Source organism: Bufo gargarizans, chromosome 1 (assembly GCF_014858855.1).
Source record: "Bufo gargarizans isolate SCDJY-AF-19 chromosome 1, ASM1485885v1, whole genome shotgun sequence".
Classification (NCBI taxonomy): domain Eukaryota; kingdom Metazoa; phylum Chordata; class Amphibia; order Anura; family Bufonidae; genus Bufo; species Bufo gargarizans.
Genome location: NC_058080.1, coordinates 599,316,345 through 599,335,288, shown reverse-complemented (window position 1 = coordinate 599,335,288; position 18,944 = coordinate 599,316,345).

Below are 18,944 nucleotides of genomic sequence, written 5' to 3'. Positions count from 1 at the left end.
CTGAGGAAATCCTATTCCTGGGAAGCAAATAATTCTGCATACCAGCTCACAGGAACGCTTGTCCTGCTCTACTATGTCTTTCACTGGGCAAATTGAAATCTCTAAAATTGTGACAAAATTTCTGCATTTGAAAGTGAAAAACACTGAACAGTCAGATGGTCAACATCTGACTGCATTCAAACATCTGATATTTTAGAAGTTAACCCTAGTTTCCACACACAATGTCCCCGCAGAGCCACTCTGCAGTGTCCTAAAATATTTTTTTAACTGTTGGGCACTGAGAGGGGCTGTTATAGCTAAAGCTCTCCTATGTAAGGAAATTGTCATGCAGCATAAAAGATCTCAACTTGCCACACCCCTGTCAGTGTGTCTTGAGTAGAAATGTTTCCTTTGTGCTGCAATGTGATTGTCCTGTTGACCTAAAATGACGTCCTGGAGAGCAGATCGTGCCAACATAAAGTTCTTGTTCAGCACACGACAAACTATGCTGATATCCCTTATATACAGCCCTCCACAGTTACATTTATTAAAGATGCTTTTTTTTCCTAGTTTCTGGTGCATACAGTATATTTAAGGGGTATTTTAGTTATTTTGTTATCCCCTATTCACAAGATAGGAGATAACTATTAGATTGGTGGGGGGTTCTACCATATTTATTTCTATGGGGGGTCTTGAAATAGCTGAGAACAGCACTCAGATATCTCAAGAATTCCCATGGAAATGAATGGAACTGTGCACACACCCAAACACCCGCTCGGTTTGTTTCTATGGGAGGTCTAGAGATAGCTGAGTGCAGCGCTCGGGCCGGAATTCCCTTAGAAATTAATGGAGCAATAGTGCTCCGGGAAATTTCCGCTTTGAGGTCTATGGCCAATCTGCCGCCGCTTCTACCGCTGGGACCCCCACTGATCACTAGAACAGCGCCCTCGACCCTGTGGAGCCCCAAGAAATGAACGGAGAGGCCAGTCGGCATGACTGGCCTCTCCGTTCATTTCTTGGGGCTCCACAGGGTCGAGGGCGCTGTTCTAGTGATCAGTGGGGGTCCCAGCGGTAGAAGCGGCGGCAGATTGGCCATAGACCTCAAAGCGGAAATTTCCCGAAGGGCCAATTCCCAGGGGGCCGCCTGGGCTCTCCTCACGGCCAGCCAGTGGAAGTTTTGGGGGATGTATTTTCTGCTGTTTGCAGTATTTTTGATGGTTCGTGGTATTTGGCTCTGTTAGTATTTTTTCCAGGGCCACTTTAAGTTCATAGTCCGCCCCTGGGTAGGACCCCACAGATCTAATAGTTATACCCTATCCCAGTGATGGTGAACCTTTTATAGACGAGTGCCCAAAATGTAACCCAAAACCCACATTTATCGCAAAGTGTCAACACAGCAATTTAACCTGAATACCAATATAGTATATCTTCCATGTACTTTATCATTTATCTATAATAGCCTGCCTACATTCACTGCGCTGCCTGCGCTGATGAATGGCAGGGAGAGTCTGAGGCATATTGGTACACCATAGACTTTTTCCAGGGTGCGGGTGCCCACAGAGAGGGCTCTGAGTGCCACCTCTGGCACCCGTGCCATAGGTTCGCCACCACTGCCCTATCCTCTAGAGAACCCAGCACCACAGGTTTAGGCCCGCCTTTTGAAGAGGTCCCATTGCCTTTATAGTATGCAGGGCATCCAGTCCCAAGAAACACATTTTTTTTTATGCACATATCTTCTATATATTTTAATCAAAAGCAACAATGTATTAAAATATGTCTTGAAATGATCAAGTAAGAAGAAAAAAACAATTGTCATTTCTTCCTGAGGCTAGTGGTGTAACCATGACCATAAAATACCAGAAAAATTCATAACATTGATTGGATATTGTAAAATTAGAAAACAAAATTGTGTTTTTATTTATTATTTCCATTTGCTTATGTCACAGTTCTTAATTAGGGATGAGCGAACTCGAACTGTATAGTTCGGGTTCGTACCGAATTTTGGGGTGTCCGTGACACGGACCCGAACCCGGACATTTTCGTAAAAGTCCGGGTTCGGGTTCGGTGTTCGTCGCTTTCTTGGCGCTTTTGTGACGCTTTCTTGGCGCTTTTTGAAAGGCTGCAAAGCAGCCAATCAACAAGCGTCATACTACTTGCCCCAAGAGGCCATCACAGCCATGCCTACTATTGGCATGGCTGTGATTGGCCAGAGCACCATGTGACCCAGCCTCTATTTAAGCTGGAGTCACATAGCGCCGCCCGTCACTCTGCTCTGATTAGCGTAGGGAGAGGTTGCGGCTGCGACAGCAGGGCGAGATTAGGCAGATTAACTCCTCCAAAGGACTTGATTAATTGATCGATCTGCAGCTGTGGGTCATTGAGCTGCTGATACTCAATTGCTCACTGTTTTTAGGCTGCCCAGACCATTTGTCAGTCACATTTTTCTGGAGTGATCAGCGGCCACTTTGTGTCTTGTGGTGCGCCAGCACAAGCTGCGACCAAGTGCATTTAACCCTCAATGGTGTGGTTGTTTTTTGGCTAAAGCCTACATCAGGGTGAAGCTGTCACACCAAGTGCATTTAACCAGCAATAGTCTGTTTATTTTTTGGCCATATACTACATCAGGGGCAAGCTGCGCCCGTCACCAAGTGCATTTAACCCTCAGTAGTGTGGTTGGTCAAGCTATCACACCAAGTGCATTTAACCAGCAATAGTCTGTTCATTTTTTGGCCATATACTAAATCAGGGGCAAGCTGCGCCCGTCACCAAGTGCATTTAACCAGCAATAGTCTGTTCATTTTTTGGCCATATACTACATCAGGGGCAAGCTGCGCCCGTCACCAAGTGCATTTAACCCTCAGTAGTGTGGTTGGTCAAGCTGTGACACCAAGTGCATTTAACCAGCAATAGTCTGTTCATTTTTTGGCCATATACTACATCAGGGGCAAGCTGCGCCCGTCACCAAGTGCATTTAACCCTCAGTAGTGTGGTTGGTCAAGCTATCACACCAAGTGCATTTAACCAGCAATAGTCTGTTCATTTTTTGGCCATATACTAAATCAGGGGCAAGCTGCGCCCGTCACCAAGTGCATTTAACCCTCAGTAGTGTGGTTGGTCAAGCTATCACACCAAGTGCATTTAACCAGCAATAGTCTGTTCATTTTTTGGCCATATACTAAATCAGGGGCAAGCTGCGCCCGTCACCAAGTGCATTTAACCAGCAATAGTCTGTTCATTTTTTGGCCATATACTACATCAGGGGCAAGCTGCACCCGTCACCAAGTGCATTTAACCCTCAGTAGTGTGGTTGGTCAAGCTGTGACACCAAGTGCATTTAACCAGCAATAGTCTGTTCATTTTTTGGCCATATACTACATCAGGGGCAAGCTGCGCCCGTCACCAAGTGCATTTAACCCTCAGTAGTGTGGTTGGTCAAGCTATCACACCAAGTGCATTTAACCAGCAATAGTCTGTTCATTTTTTGGCCATATACTAAATCAGGGGCAAGCTGCGCCCGTCACCAAGTGCATTTAACCCTCAGTAGTGTGGTTGGTCAAGCTATCACACCAAGTGCATTTAACCAGCAATAGTCTGTTCATTTTTTGGCCATATACTACATCAGGGGCAAGCTGCGCCCGTCACCAAGTGCATTTAACCAGCAATAGTCTGTTCATTTTTTGGCCATATACTACATCAGGGGCAAGCTGCGCCCGTCACCAAGTGCATTTAACCCTCAGTAGTGTGGTTGGTCAAGCTGTCACACCAAGTGCATTTAACCAGCAATAGTCTGTTCATTTTTTGGCCATATACTACATCAGGGGCAAGCTGCGCCCGTCACCAAGTGCATTTAACCCTCAGTAGTGTGGTTGGTCAAGCTGTCACACCAAGTGCATTTAACCAGCAATAGTCTGTTCATTTTTTGGCCATATACTACATCAGGGGCAAGCTGCGCCTGTCACCAAGTGCATTTAACCCTCAATGGTGTGGTTGTTTTTTGGCTAAAGCCTACATCAGGGTGAAGCTGTCACACCAAGTGCATTTAACCAGCAATAGTCTGTTCATTTTTTGGCCATATACTAAATCGGGGGCAAGCTGCGCCCGTCACCAAGTGCATTTAACCCTCAGTAGTGTGGTTGGTCAAGCTGTCACACCAAGTGCATTTAACCAGCAATAGTCTGTTCATTTTTTGGCCATATACTACATCAGGGGCAAGCTGCGCCTGTCACCAAGTGCATTTAACCCTCAATGGTGTGGTTGTTTTTTGGCTAAAGCCTACATCAGGGTGAAGCTGTCACACCAAGTGCATTTAACCAGCAATAGTCTGTTCATTTTTTGGCCATATACTAAATCAGGGGCCAGCTGCGCCCGTCACCAAGTGCATTTAACCCTCAGTAGTGTGGTTGGTCAAGCTATCACACCAAGTGCATTTAACCAGCAATAGTCTGTTCATTTTTTGGCCATATACTAAATCAGGGGCAAGCTGCGCCCGTCACCAAGTGCATTTAACCAGCAATAGTCTGTTCATTTTTTGGCCATATACTACATCAGGGGCAAGCTGCGCCCGTCACCAAGTGCATTTAACCAGCAATAGTGTGGTTATTTTTTGGCCATATCCCAGTCTAATTCTGTCACTAAATCCATACCGGTCACCCAGCGCCTAAATACTAGGCCTCAAATTTATATCCCGCTAAATCTGTCGTTACCGCTGTACTGTTGTGGCTGGGCAAGTTATTTAGTGTCCGTCAAAGCACATTTTTTGTTCAGGGTTGAAATACAATTCCCAATTTAGCAATTTCATAATTTAGTGGTTTCTGCTATATCAGAGCTATTTGAAATCTATCCCTAAAAGGTGGGTGGGCACTCTATATGAAGGTAAATAGGACGTGATTTATTAATAAAATTTCATAAAATGCAAACAATATACACAAAAATAAATATAATATAATATGCACACTCTGTATCAAAATGTATAAAAATTTGGAAACAGATCAAACCATCAAGCTACTTCCCAATCTGGGGCTAATACCCAATATAGATCTCTCCTTTTAGCAGAACCGATTTGCTCTGGAAGTGAGACCTTATATTGGATAAAAATAATCGGACACCGTGGTATGTGATGGTATCTGTCCAAATATGCATACACAAGTTAAAATGACATATGTGAATACAAATATATGGTCCTATTAAATATAGCCACTTGATTTTCTTATTTAGAGTCCTTGATGTGTTTTGAATGCTAACCGTAGCAAAGTCCTGTTCGAATTGAGACTCTTTATAAATGATGAACAGTCTCTTTTTGTGTCCACATGGAGTTCGCTACACGCATATATATCCGGTCTTTCTGTTATTAATCTTTAGGATAACAGCATCCAAGTTTAATCGCTAAGGTGAAAGTCCTTATTGGTACATTAAATCTTTCTTCCTCAATTGATAGTAGGTATTGTATCAAGAAAAGTTTTTTTACCCACTATGTGGGCTTACCTTTGCCTGTGGTTTACGGGAACTTGCGACTCAGTTTTATTCTCCACAAAGTACGCCGGCGTCCCGGCTACAGAGTTGCTCGCGTCCCACGTGTCTCTGCTGCTGATTAGCAGAAGCTGGTCCGGTATAGAGAACACGTCTTTTTTCGGCGCAGGTAGATGACGTCTTTTCAATCCATTCAAATGAGTTCAAGGTATTCCTTTTCCTAGTGCACTTAGGTTCTTTAAGATCGGGGTATCTTTCAAGGTTCTACGCCAGACGCGTTTCGGGGAGACACTATCCCCTTCCTCAGTGGCATACCCCAATCTTTTAAGTCCTCGCCTTTTATACCAATTTTTAGGTATTCCTCAAAGTCCGTTCTGGATTTGTGTTCTGTGCCAAAAAGCGGACTGGATCTATTCCTTTTGTAAGATTCTGACTTGGTTGCGATTTTGGTGCGATAAAGATGCGTTTTTTTCAATATAGATGCGTTTTTTTCACATTATTTGCAGTTTGTTATATATTATTAAATCCAGTGGAAAAAACTGCTTTTAGATGTTTTGTTTTCACATTATTTGTAGATATGTCAATATCTTGTCTGTAAATGGTTTTTCCAGCGGTTTTTTCATTATAAATTTCCACAATATTAGGAACATAAAATATTTTAATACAATATAAAAGAGTGGATTCAAAAAATAAAGTTAAAACAGACTAAAAATATAAATACATTTTCATATAAATTTTCATATTTACAGCCTTCATGGTTGGGATCATTTCTCCCTATAGTGGGGTCTAATATGGGGTTGTATGCGGATTTCATTAATATTCCTACAGATTCTTAGGACCCATTGAAATATTTCACCTACAGACACATGCTTCTAATTCTAATTTAGTAGGTGGTGTAGAAAAAGGGGGGGCACATGTGGGGTAGAGGGAGAGTTGTAGTGCTGGAAAAACCAGCCTGACATGCAACTCTACATCGACACCCACATGGACCACCCAGATTTTATAAGAAGCCAAATATTTCAAGTTCTGCATTAAGGCCCTTTGGTAACATACTACCAAATTCATAAATTTTTCGGGATTCTGCCCTTGACAGTCTCTCAATTTGATTACCTCCCCGCCAATGTCTTTCAACTTTTTCCAGTGCCATGAAGGAAAGGCCCATCGGATTTTGATTGTGTGCTTCCTTGAAATGTCTGGATAGCGAATGTTTGTCATAGCCTTTAACAATATTGTTTAGGTGTTCCGCTATCCTGACTTTCAAGGTGCGCTTGGTTCGGCCAATATATTGTTTCCGACATGGACACTGGATCAAGTATATAACATTGTTGGAGTTACAGGTAAGGAAATGTTTAATCATCATTGAGTGAGAATTTTGTGTGGAAGTTACTGATAATGTTTTTCTAGGGAATTTAGTTTTTCTACATCCTTGACATTTCCCACATCTAAAGGGTGTACTCAAACCGTGGTTGGTGCACCTACTGTGGAGGAACAGAGGTGAGCGGATCTCTAAAACTATTTTTTGCTATTTTATTACTAAATCACCCATTGAGATCAAGCTCCCCCTGTACCTACCATGGATATATGGAGTTACATGGAGACAAAACAGCTTAAGGCAGAAAGTTATATTTTTGAAGATATGGAAGGTAGAAGTAATGGAAATCAAGAAGAAAGACATATAGTGGAATCATTTCGGGAATTAGAAGATCTAATGCACAAGAAATTAAGACAAATTTGGGAAATACGCTCTTTGAAGCTATATTTAGCCAACAATAAAATTCCCAAAGGCCTACAAATAACAAAAACTCCTGCACAAGATTTAATAGGAGAGGACTTTAATAAAGAATGGGGAGATCTATTAATCTCACAATCTAAAGCTTTAATGGAACTTATTATTAGAAGAAGGACCATAATACTAGACAATCTATCTGAAAAAATAATGAAATTAAAAACTAAAATAGAAAAATTCCCAAAAGACCAAACATATGAAACATGGCAAGAAAGACTACAGAAAAGTCTGGACAAAACAGAACAAGAAATTATAGCGAAAAAAAGTAAAAAATATAAAAATATTACTAGGAAAGAAGAAAAATTTATTAGAGAAGAACATATAGAAACAATTCCCCAATTAAAAATAAATGAGTACAATGAAGGGAGAGGATATAATATACCAACACAAAACAGATATGAGACTTTAGCTGACAATGCTTTTTTAGACCAGACTCCCCCCCATCATTCACCAAGATTGAAACAGAGATCGCCTCAACCAATGGATCACGGGCGAACAGCGCCCCATATATACAGGACACCATACAATTTGAGACACAGAGCACTACAGGATCAGAGGAAACCAACATATTCAAAAACCAACACAGGGAAACACGAGAGATGGCCACTGGAGACTCAGGAGAATCACAACTTAGGGAACACACGAGAGAATTATCAACACAGGGAAAATTATCAAAAAAGAGGAAGACACGAAGATCCAAGAGAAAGAGGGGAATACAGGAATCATCACTGAATTTAAATGATAATATTATAAATATAAGTAAAATTAATCTCACAATCACACAGATTGCACTTCTTAATAAAGGCTTAAAATTCGCACCGTCAGCTTCCCTAAATAAATTTGACACCTACATAGGGATCCAAAAGTTTATTAGAAAAGTCTGTCTAAAGAAATATTTTATCAAAAATCCACTGATTATAGAACAACCTACAAAAGATCCCTATATTCATACTGATTTAAAAAACAAATCAAAAAAATTCCCCAGAGCTGAAATCAGCCCAGAGATGTCTACATTCCAAAAAAATGTAGAAGCGGATTTGGAAAAATTAAAAATCAAAAAAGGATATAAAAATAATTTAACAAGTGGGGAGATAAAAGCTATAAGAGAACTACAAAAAAATAAAAAAGTAGTGATCCGCCCAGCAGATAAAGGGGGGGCTATTGTTGTCTGGGGAGAGGATCAATACAATATTGAATGCCTCAGACAACTAACAGACCAAACTACATATACCCCCCTAAAAAAAGATCCAACAGAGACCTATAGACAGTCTCTTAGTCTTTTCTGTAAAAAAGGACTACAAATGGGAATTCTGACACAACAAGAATATAATTTCATTACAAATACATCAGGTAGATTGCCCATTTTTTATTGTTTACCAAAAGTCCATAAGAATATTGTAGACCCACCAGGACGTCCTATAATTTCGGGCATTGGATCTCTAACAGTCAATTTGTCGCAATACATAGACACTCTACTCCAACCTGAAGTGAAAAAAATTAAATCCTATGTACGCGACACAACCGAAATCGTGAATATTCTGGAGGGCCTGGACGCCCAGAACCATTGGATTATGGGTACTCTGGACGTCCAGTCCCTCTATACCATTATAGATCACGACCAGGGCATACTAGCCCTGAGAGAACAATTGTCCCGAAATGAATTATGGAACATAGATCAGATTAACTATGTATTGGAGGGAGTAGATCATATTCTACACCACAATTACTTTCTTTTTTCTGAACAATTTTATCTACAGAAGAGGGGGACCGCCATGGGTACCAGGTTTGCCCCCAGCTATGCCAATCTTTTTTTGGCACATTGGGAATTTACGAACATCAATCCCAGGCTGGGGGCAGACCTGGTACTATGGCGGAGATATATAGACGATATCATTTTTATTTGGGGTGGAACAAAAGAAAATCTTGAAAACTTTATTAAAGAAATTAATGATAATAAAAATAATCTGAAATTTACCTCCAACTTTGGGAATGAGAAAATTGAGTTCTTGGATATTGAAATTGTACGGGTAGAGAATAAATATATGTGTAATACATTTCACAAACCCACGGCCAAAAATGGATATATTCCCTTCACAAGCTGCCACCTACCAAGGTGGTTAACAAATATCCCTTTCGGCCAGTTTCGTAGATTGAAACGAAACTGCACGGAAGAAAATAAGTTTGAGGAAGAGGCCAGTGTGATGAAAAAACAATTCAAGGATAAAAATTATCCGGAACCTATCATAAATGATGCACTTGAAAAAGTAAAAAAACTAGATAGGAAGACCTTTTTCGAACCCATAGAAAAAACACAAAAACAGGAGGAATACTTAAACTTTCGGATTGTTTTACCATATAACACTCAGGCAAGACAAATTGAGCGGATTATAAGGTCACATTGGCACCATCTGCACAACGATAAAATTATAGGAATATTTCTGCCACCTACCCCCAATATAACATACTCAAAAGCACCAAATCTTGGAATTCAAGTGGCCCCTTCAGTAAAGGAGAAATCCAAGAAAGGCCCAATAACAAATTGGCTTCAGCCAAAGGGCTTCTTTAGATGTGGGAAATGTCAAGGATGTAGAAAAACTAAATTCCCTAGAAAAACATTATCAGTAACTTCCACACAAAATTCTCACTCAATGATGATTAAACATTTCCTTACCTGTAACTCCAACAATGTTATATACTTGATCCAGTGTCCATGTCGGAAACAATATATTGGCCGAACCAAGCGCACCTTGAAAGTCAGGATAGCGGAACACCTAAACAATATTGTTAAAGGCTATGACAAACATTCGCTATCCAGACATTTCAAGGAAGCACACAATCAAAATCCGATGGGCCTTTCCTTCATGGCACTGGAAAAAGTTGAAAGACATTGGCGGGGAGGTAATCAAATTGAGAGACTGTCAAGGGCAGAATCCCGAAAAATTTATGAATTTGGTAGTATGTTACCAAAGGGCCTTAATGCAGAACTTGAAATATTTGGCTTCTTATAAAATCTGGGTGGTCCATGTGGGTGTCGATGTAGAGTTGCATGTCAGGCTGGTTTTTCCAGCACTACAACTCTCCCTCTACCCCACATGTGCCCCCCCTTTTTCTACACCACCTACTAAATTAGAATTAGAAGCATGTGTCTGTAGGTGAAATATTTCAATGGGTCCTAAGAATCTGTAGGAATATTAATGAAATCCGCATACAACCCCATATTAGACCCCACTATAGGGAGAAATGATCCCAACCATGAAGGCTGTAAATATGAAAATTTATATGAAAATGTATTTATATTTTTAGTCTGTTTTAACTTTATTTTTTGAATCCACTCTTTTATATTGTATTAAAATATTTTATGTTCCTAATATTGTGGAAATTTATAATGAAAAAAACCGCTGGAAAAACCATTTACAGACAAGATATTGACATATCTACAAATAATGTGAAAACAAAACATCTAAAAGCAGTTTTTTCCACTGGATTTAATAATATATAACAAACTGCAAATAATGTGAAAAAAAACGCATCTATATTGAAAAAAACGCATCTTTACCGCACCAAAATCGCAACCAAGTCAGAATCTTACAAAAGGAACAGATCCAGTCCGTTTTTTGGCACAGAACACAAATCCAGAACGGACTTTGAGGAATACCTAAAAATTGGTATAAAAGGCGAGGACTTAAAAGATTGGGGTATGCCACTGAGGAAGGGGATAGTGTCTCCCCGAAACGCGTCTGGCGTAGAACCTTGAAAGATACCCCGATCTTAAAGAACCTAAGTGCACTAGGAAAAGGAATACCTTGAACTCATTTGAATGGATTGAAAAGACGTCATCTACCTGCGCCGAAAAAAGACGTGTTCTCTATACCGGACCAGCTTCTGCTAATCAGCAGCAGAGACACGTGGGACGCGAGCAACTCTGTAGCCGGGACGCCGGCGTACTTTGTGGAGAATAAAACTGAGTCGCAAGTTCCCGTAAACCACAGGCAAAGGTAAGCCCACATAGTGGGTAAAAAAACTTTTCTTGATACAATACCTACTATCAATTGAGGAAGAAAGATTTAATGTACCAATAAGGACTTTCACCTTAGCGATTAAACTTGGATGCTGTTATCCTAAAGATTAATAACAGAAAGACCGGATATATATGCGTGTAGCGAACTCCATGTGGACACAAAAAGAGACTGTTCATCATTTATAAAGAGTCTCAATTCGAACAGGACTTTGCTACGGTTAGCATTCAAAACACATCAAGGACTCTAAATAAGAAAATCAAGTGGCTATATTTAATAGGACCATATATTTGTATTCACATATGTCATTTTAACTTGTGTATGCATATTTGGACAGATACCATCACATACCACGGTGTCCGATTATTTTTATCCAATATAAGGTCTCACTTCCAGAGCAAATCGGTTCTGCTAAAAGGAGAGATCTATATTGGGTATTAGCCCCAGATTGGGAAGTAGCTTGATGGTTTGATCTGTTTCCAAATTTTTATACATTTTGATACAGAGTGTGCATATTATATTATATTTATTTTTGTGTATATTGTTTGCATTTTATGAAATTTTATTAATAAATCACGTCCTATTTACCTTCATATAGAGTGCCCACCCACATTTATTATATTTCAAACCACTTTTTTGAGGGGTGTACTCAAACCGTGGTTGGTGCACCTACTGTGGAGGAACAGAGGTGAGCGGATCTCTAAAACTATTTTTTGCTATCCCTAAAAGGGTATATAATATTCAAGGTGCACATAGGGTCATTCAGAATAACTTCACACACACGCTACTGTGCATTTCCAAGTCCAATTCTGTTAGTAAATCCATACCGGTCACCCAGCGCCTAAATAGTAGGCCTCAAATTTATATCCCGCTAAATCTCTCGTTACCGCTGTCCTGTTGTGGCTGGGAAAGTTATTTAGTGTCTGTCAAAGCACATTTTTTGTTCTGGGTTGAAATACAATTCCCAATTTAGCAATTTCATAATTTAGTGGTTTCTGCTATATCAGAGCTATTTGAAATCTATCCCTAAAAGGGTATATAATATTCAAGGTGCACATAGGGTCATTCAGAATAACTTCACACACACGCTACTGTGCATTTCCAAGTCCAATTCTGTTAGTAAATCCATACCGGTCACCCAGCGCCTAAATACTAGGCCTCAAATTTATATCCCGCTAAATCTCTCGTTACCGCTGTCCTGTTGTGGCTGGGAAAGTTATTTAGTGTCTGTCAAAGCACATTTTTTGTTCTGGGTTGAAATACAATTCCCAATTTAGCAATTTCATAATTTAGTGGTTTCTGCTATATCAGAGCTATTTGAAATCTATCCCTAAAAGGGTATATAATATTCAAGGTGCACATAGGGTCATTCAGAATAACTTCACACACACGCTACTGTGCATTTCCAAGTCCAATTCTGTTAGTAAATCCATACCGGTCACCCAGCGCCTAAATACTAGGCCTCAAATTTATATCCCGCTGAATTTGAATACAATACATTGGGCCAAATAATATTTTTGTTGTTGTGGTGAACCATAACAATGAGGAAAACATCTAGTAAGGGACGCGGACGTGGACATGGTCGTGGTGATGTTAGTGGACCCTCTGGTGCTGGGAGAGGACGTGGCCGTTCTGCCACATCCACACGTCCTAGTGTACCAACTACCTCAGGTCCCAGTAGCCGCCAGAATGTACAGCGATATATGGTGGGGCCCAATGCCGTTCTAAGGATGGTAAGGCCTGAGCAGGTACAGGCATTAGTCAATTGGGTGGCCGACAGTGGATCCAGCACGTTCACATTATCTCCCACCCAGTCTTCTGCAGAAAGCGCACAGATGGCGCCTGAAAACCAACCCCATCAGTCTGTCACATCACCCCCATGCATACCAGGGAAACTGTCTCAGCCTCAAGTTATGCAGCAGTCTCTTATGCTGTTTGAAGACTCCGCTGGCAAGGTTTCCCAAGGGCATCCACCTAGCCCTTCCCCAGCGGTGAAAGACATAGAATGCACTGACGCACAACCACTTATGTTTCCTGATGATGAGGACATGGGAATACCACCTCAGCATGTCTCTGATGACGAAACACAGGTGCCAACTGCTGCGTCTTTCTGCAGTGTGCAGACTGAACAGGAGGTCAGGGATCAAGACTGGGTGGAAGACGATGCAGGGGACGATGAGGTCCTAGACCCCACATGGAATGAAGGTCGTGCCACTGACTTTCACAGTTCGGAGGAAGAGGCAGTGGTGAGACCGAGCCAACAGCGTAGCAAAAGAGGGAGCAGTGGGCAAAAGCAGAACACCCGCCGCCAAGAGACTCCGCCTGCTACTGACCGCCGCCATCTGGGACCGAGCACCCCAAAGGCAGCTTCAAGGAGTTCCCTGGCATGGCACTTCTTCAAACAATGTGCTGACGACAAGACCCGAGTGGTTTGCACGCTGTGCCATCAGAGCCTGAAGCGAGGCATTAACGTTCTGAACCTGAGCACAACCTGCATGACCAGGCACCTGCATGCAAAGCATGAACTGCAGTGGAGTAAACACCTTAAAACCAAGGAAGTCACTCAGGCTCCCCCTGCTACCTCTTCTGCTGCTGCCGCCTCGGCCTCTTCTGCTGCTGCCGCCTCGGCCTCTTCCTCCGCCTCTGGAGGAACGTTGGCACCTGCCGCCCAGCAAACAGGGGATGTACCACCAACACCACCACCACCACCTCCGTCACCAAGCGTCTCAACCATGTCACACGCCAGCGTTCAACTCTCCATCTCACAAACATTTGAGAGAAAGCGTAAATTCCCACCTAGCCACCCTCGATCCCTGGCCCTGAATGCCAGCATTTCTAAACTACTGGCCTATGAAATGCTGTCATTTAGGCTGGTGGACACAGACAGCTTCAAACAGCTCATGTCGCTTGCTGTCCCACAGTATGTTGTTCCCAGCCGCCACTACTTCTCCAAGAGAGCCGTGCCTTCCCTGCACAACCAAGTATCCGATAAAATCAAGTGTGCACTGCGCAACGCCATCTGTAGCAAGGTCCACCTAACCACAGATACGTGGACCAGTAAGCACGGCCAGGGACGCTATATCTCCCTAACTGCACACTGGGTAAATGTAGTGGCAGCTGGGCCCCAGGCGGAGAGCTGTTTGGCGCACGTCCTTCCGCCGCCAAGGATCGCAGGGCAACATTCTTTGCCTCCTGTTGCCACCTCCTCCTTCTCGGCTTCCTCCTCCTCTTCTTCCACCTGCTCATCCAGTCAGCCACACACCTTCACCACCAACTTCAGCACAGCCCGGGGTAAACGTCAGCAGGCCATTCTGAAACTCATATGTTTGGGGGACAGGCCCCACACCGCACAGGAGTTGTGGCGGGGTATAGAACAACAGACCGACGAGTGGTTGCTGCCGGTGATCCTCAAGCCCGGCCTGGTGGTGTGTGATAATGGGCGAAATCTCGTTGCAGCTCTGGGACTAGCCAATTTGACGCACATCCCTTGCTTGGCGCATGTGCTGAATTTGGTGGTGCAGAAGTTCATACACAACTACCCCGACATGTCAGAGCTGCTGCATAAAGTGCGGGCCGTCTGTTCGCGCTATCGGCGTTCACATCCTGCTGCTGCTCGCCTGTCTGCGCTACAGCGTAACTTCGGCCTTCCCGCTCACCGCCTCATATGCGACGTGCCCACCAGGTGGAACTCCACCTTGCACATGCTGGACAGACTGTGCGAGCAGCAGCAGGCCATAGTGGAGTTTCAGCTGCAGCACGCACGGGTCAGTCGCACTACAGAACAGCACCACTTCACCACCAATGACTGGGCCTCCATGCGAGACCTGTGTGCCCTGTTGCGCTGTTTCGAGTACTCCACCAACATGGCCAGTGGCGATGACGCCGTTATCAGCGTTACAATACCACTTCTATGTCTCCTTGAGAAAACACTTAGGGCGATGATGGAAGAGGAGGTGGCCCAGGAGGAGGAGGAGGAGGAGGAGGAGGAGGAGGAGGAAGAGGGGTCATTTTTAGCACTTTCAGGCCAGTCTCTTCGAAGTGACTCAGAGGGAGGTTTTTGGCAACAGCAGAGGCCAGGTACAAATGTGGCCAGCCAGGGCCCACTACTGGAGGACGAGGAGGATGAGGAGGAGGTGGAGGAGGATGAGGATGAAGATGAAGCATGGTCACAGCGGGGTGGCACCCAACGCAGCTCGGGTCTATCACTGGTGCGTGGCTGGGGGGAAAGGCAGGACGATGACGATACGCCTCCCACAGAGGACAGCTTGTCCTTACCCCTGGGCAGCCTGGCACACATGAGCGACTACATGCTGCAGTGCCTGCGCAACGACAGCAGAGTTGCCCACATTTTAACCTGTGCGGACTACTGGGTTGCCACCCTGCTGGATCCACGCTACAAAGACAATGTGCCCACCTTACTTCCTGCACTGGAGCGTGATAGGAAGATGCGCGAGTACAAGCGCACGTTGGTAGACGCGCTACTGAGAGCATTCCCAAATGTCACAGGGGAACAAGTGGAAGCCCAAGGCCAAGGCAGAGGAGGAGCAAGAGGTCGCCAAGGCAGCTGTGTCAATGCCAGCTCCTTTGAGGGCAGGGTTAGCATGGCAGAGATGTGGAAAACTTTTGTCAACACGCCACAGCTAACTGCACCACCACCTGATACGCAACGTGTTAGCAGGAGGCAACATTTCACTAACATGGTGGAACAGTACATGTGCACACCCCTCCACGTACTGACTGATGGTTCGGCCCCATTCAACTTCTGGGTCTCTAAATTGTCCACGTGGCCAGAGCTAGCCTTTTATGCCTTGGAGGTGCTGGCCTGCCCGGCGGCCAGCGTTTTGTCTGAACGTGTATTCAGCACGGCAGGGGGCGTCATTACAGACAAACGCAGCCGCCTGTCTACAGCCAATGTGGACAAGCTGACGTTCATAAAAATGAACCAGGCATGGATCCCACAGGATCTGTCCGTCCCTTGTCCAGATTAGACATTAACTACCTCCCCTTAACCATATATTATTGGACTCCAGGGCACTTCCTCATTCAATCCTATTTTTATTTTCATTTTACCATTATATTGCGAGGCTACCCAAAGTTGAATGAACCTCTCCTCTGTCTGGGTGCCGGGGCCTAAATATATGCCAATGGACTGTTCCAATGTTAGGTGACGTGAAGCCTGATTCTCTGCTATGACATGCAGAATTATTCTCTGCTGACATGAAGCCAGATCCTCTGTTACGGGACCTCTCTCCTCTGCCTGGGTGCTGGGCCTAAAATTATGAAAATGGACTCTTACAGTGGTGGGTGACATGAAGCCTGATTCTCTGCTATGATATGAAGACTGATTCTCTGCTGACATGAAGCCAGATTGTCTGTTACGGGACCTCTCTCCTCTGCCTGTGTGCTGGGCCTAAATATATGCCAATGGACTGTTGCAGTGGTGGCTGACGTGAAGCCTCATTCTCTGCTATGACATGCAGACTAATTCTCTGCTGACATGAAGCCAGATTGTCTGTTACGGGACCTCTCTCCTCTGCCTGGGTGCTGCGCCTAAATTTTTGAAAATGGACTGTTACAGTGGTGGGTGACGTGAAGCCTGATTCTCTGCTGACATGAAGCCAGATTGTCTGTTACGGGACCTCTCTCCTCTGCCTGGGTGCTGGGCCTAAATATCTGACAATGGATTGTTGCATTGGTGGCTGACGTGAAGCCTGATTCTCTGCTATGATATGAAGACTGATTCTCTGCTGACATGAACCCAGATTGTCTGTTATGGGACCTCTCTCCTCTGCCTGGGTGCTGGGCCTAAATATCTGACAATGGACTGTTGCATTGGTGGCTGACGTGAAGCCTGATTCTCTGCTATGATATGAAGACTGATTCTCTGCTGACATGAAGCCAGATTGTCTGTTACGGGACCTCTCTCCTCTGCCTGGGTGCTGGGCCTAAATATCTGAGAATGGTCTGTTCCAGTGGTGGGTGACGTGAAGCCAGATTCTCTGCTATGGGACCTCTCTCCAATTGATTTTGGTTAACTTTTATTTATTTAATTTTTATTTTAATTCATTTCCCTATCCACATTTGTTTGCAGGGGATTTACCTACATGTTGCTGCCTTTTGCAGCCCTCTAGCCCTTTCCTGGGCTGTTTTACAGCCTTTTTAGTGCTGAAAAGTTCGGGTCCCCATTGACTTCAATGGGGTTCGGGACGAAGTTCGGATCGGGTTCGGATCCCGAACCCGAACATTTTCGGGAAGTTCGGCCGAACTTCTCGAACCCGAACATCCAGGTGTTCGCTCAACTCTATTCTTAATGGTTTATACATTTTATGATTAAGGCTACTTTCACACTAGCGTTCGATCGGATCCGTTCTGAACGGATCCGATCATATTAATGCAGACGGAGGCTCCGTTCAGTACGGATCCGTCTGCATTAATAACTTAGAAAAAATTCTAAGTGTGAAAGCAGCCTGAGCGGATCCGTTCAGACTTTCAATGTAAAGTCAATGGGGGACGGATCCGCTTGAAGATTGAGCCACAGGGTGACATCTTCAAGCGGATCCGTTCCCATTGACTTACATTGTAAGTCTGAACGGATCCGCTCGCCTCCGCACGGCCAGGCGGACAGCTGAACGCTGCAAGCAGCGTTCAGCTGTCCGCCTGGCCGTGCGGAGGCGAGCGGAGCGGAGGCTGAACACCGCCAGACTGATGCAGTCTGAGCGGATCCGCTCCATTCAGACTGCATCAGGGCTGGACGGAGGCGTTCGGGTCCGCTCGTGAGCTCCTTCAAACGGAGCTCACGAGCGGACCGACGAACGCTAGTGTGAAAGGAGCCTAAGGGTGGTTTTACTCAGCCCTATGCAGGGCCATAATGAGTGCTGATTGACAATAAATGAGACCAGTCTCTGCTCATTTAAGGAGTCTTCACACTGGCCAATGGAAACATCATTGTTAAGATCATTTGTCCCCCAGTTTACATTATGTCCTCAGCCCATCCCCTGTTGACTCTGGCCAATGATAGGAAACAGGCAGTCCTATGAACGCTCATCTTCACGATCACTGGAACATGTAAAAGGACCATTATACAGTAAACATACTGTATTAGTTAACACAACTTGACAGTGAAGGAGCCACTTAAGATTGTGGGTTAGATACTTGGTCTTCAGATGTGCAAGGTGTGTTGAAGTGTTTCCCAATTGGATAAATGGAACTGTTATGCACATGTGTAAAATAAGTATAGGACCTAACTCATGGCCCCCACCAGCATGTCTCGCTGACATGTCAGAAGAAGCATTCAAATCAACCTGAAATAATGGTGTAACGTGGGTCTGTTACCAGACAAGTTGGCAAATAATAGTATCTTGAATTGCTACAAAATGCCTCCCCAAGCTCATAGCACAAAATTCATTCTTTTTTATTCCTTGACACCAAAACTCGCCATTTTTGGTGGGATCATCTGACAATCTAATGTCTATGGGGAGTTCCTGACACTCCCCAACAGATGATGTTGGGGAGAAAAGGATCAGCAAATTGATATTTTTTCCACCCGATTGTTTTGTTCTCCCAGGAGATAAGCCGCCGACAGAGGTGTCTATAAGCGTCTCTCTCCTCTCTTCCCATTAAAAACACATACATGCTCGGCCAAATTCGGAATGTGTATAGCTGTGTATTGTCTGACAACTATTGAAGGTGCAGTGGTG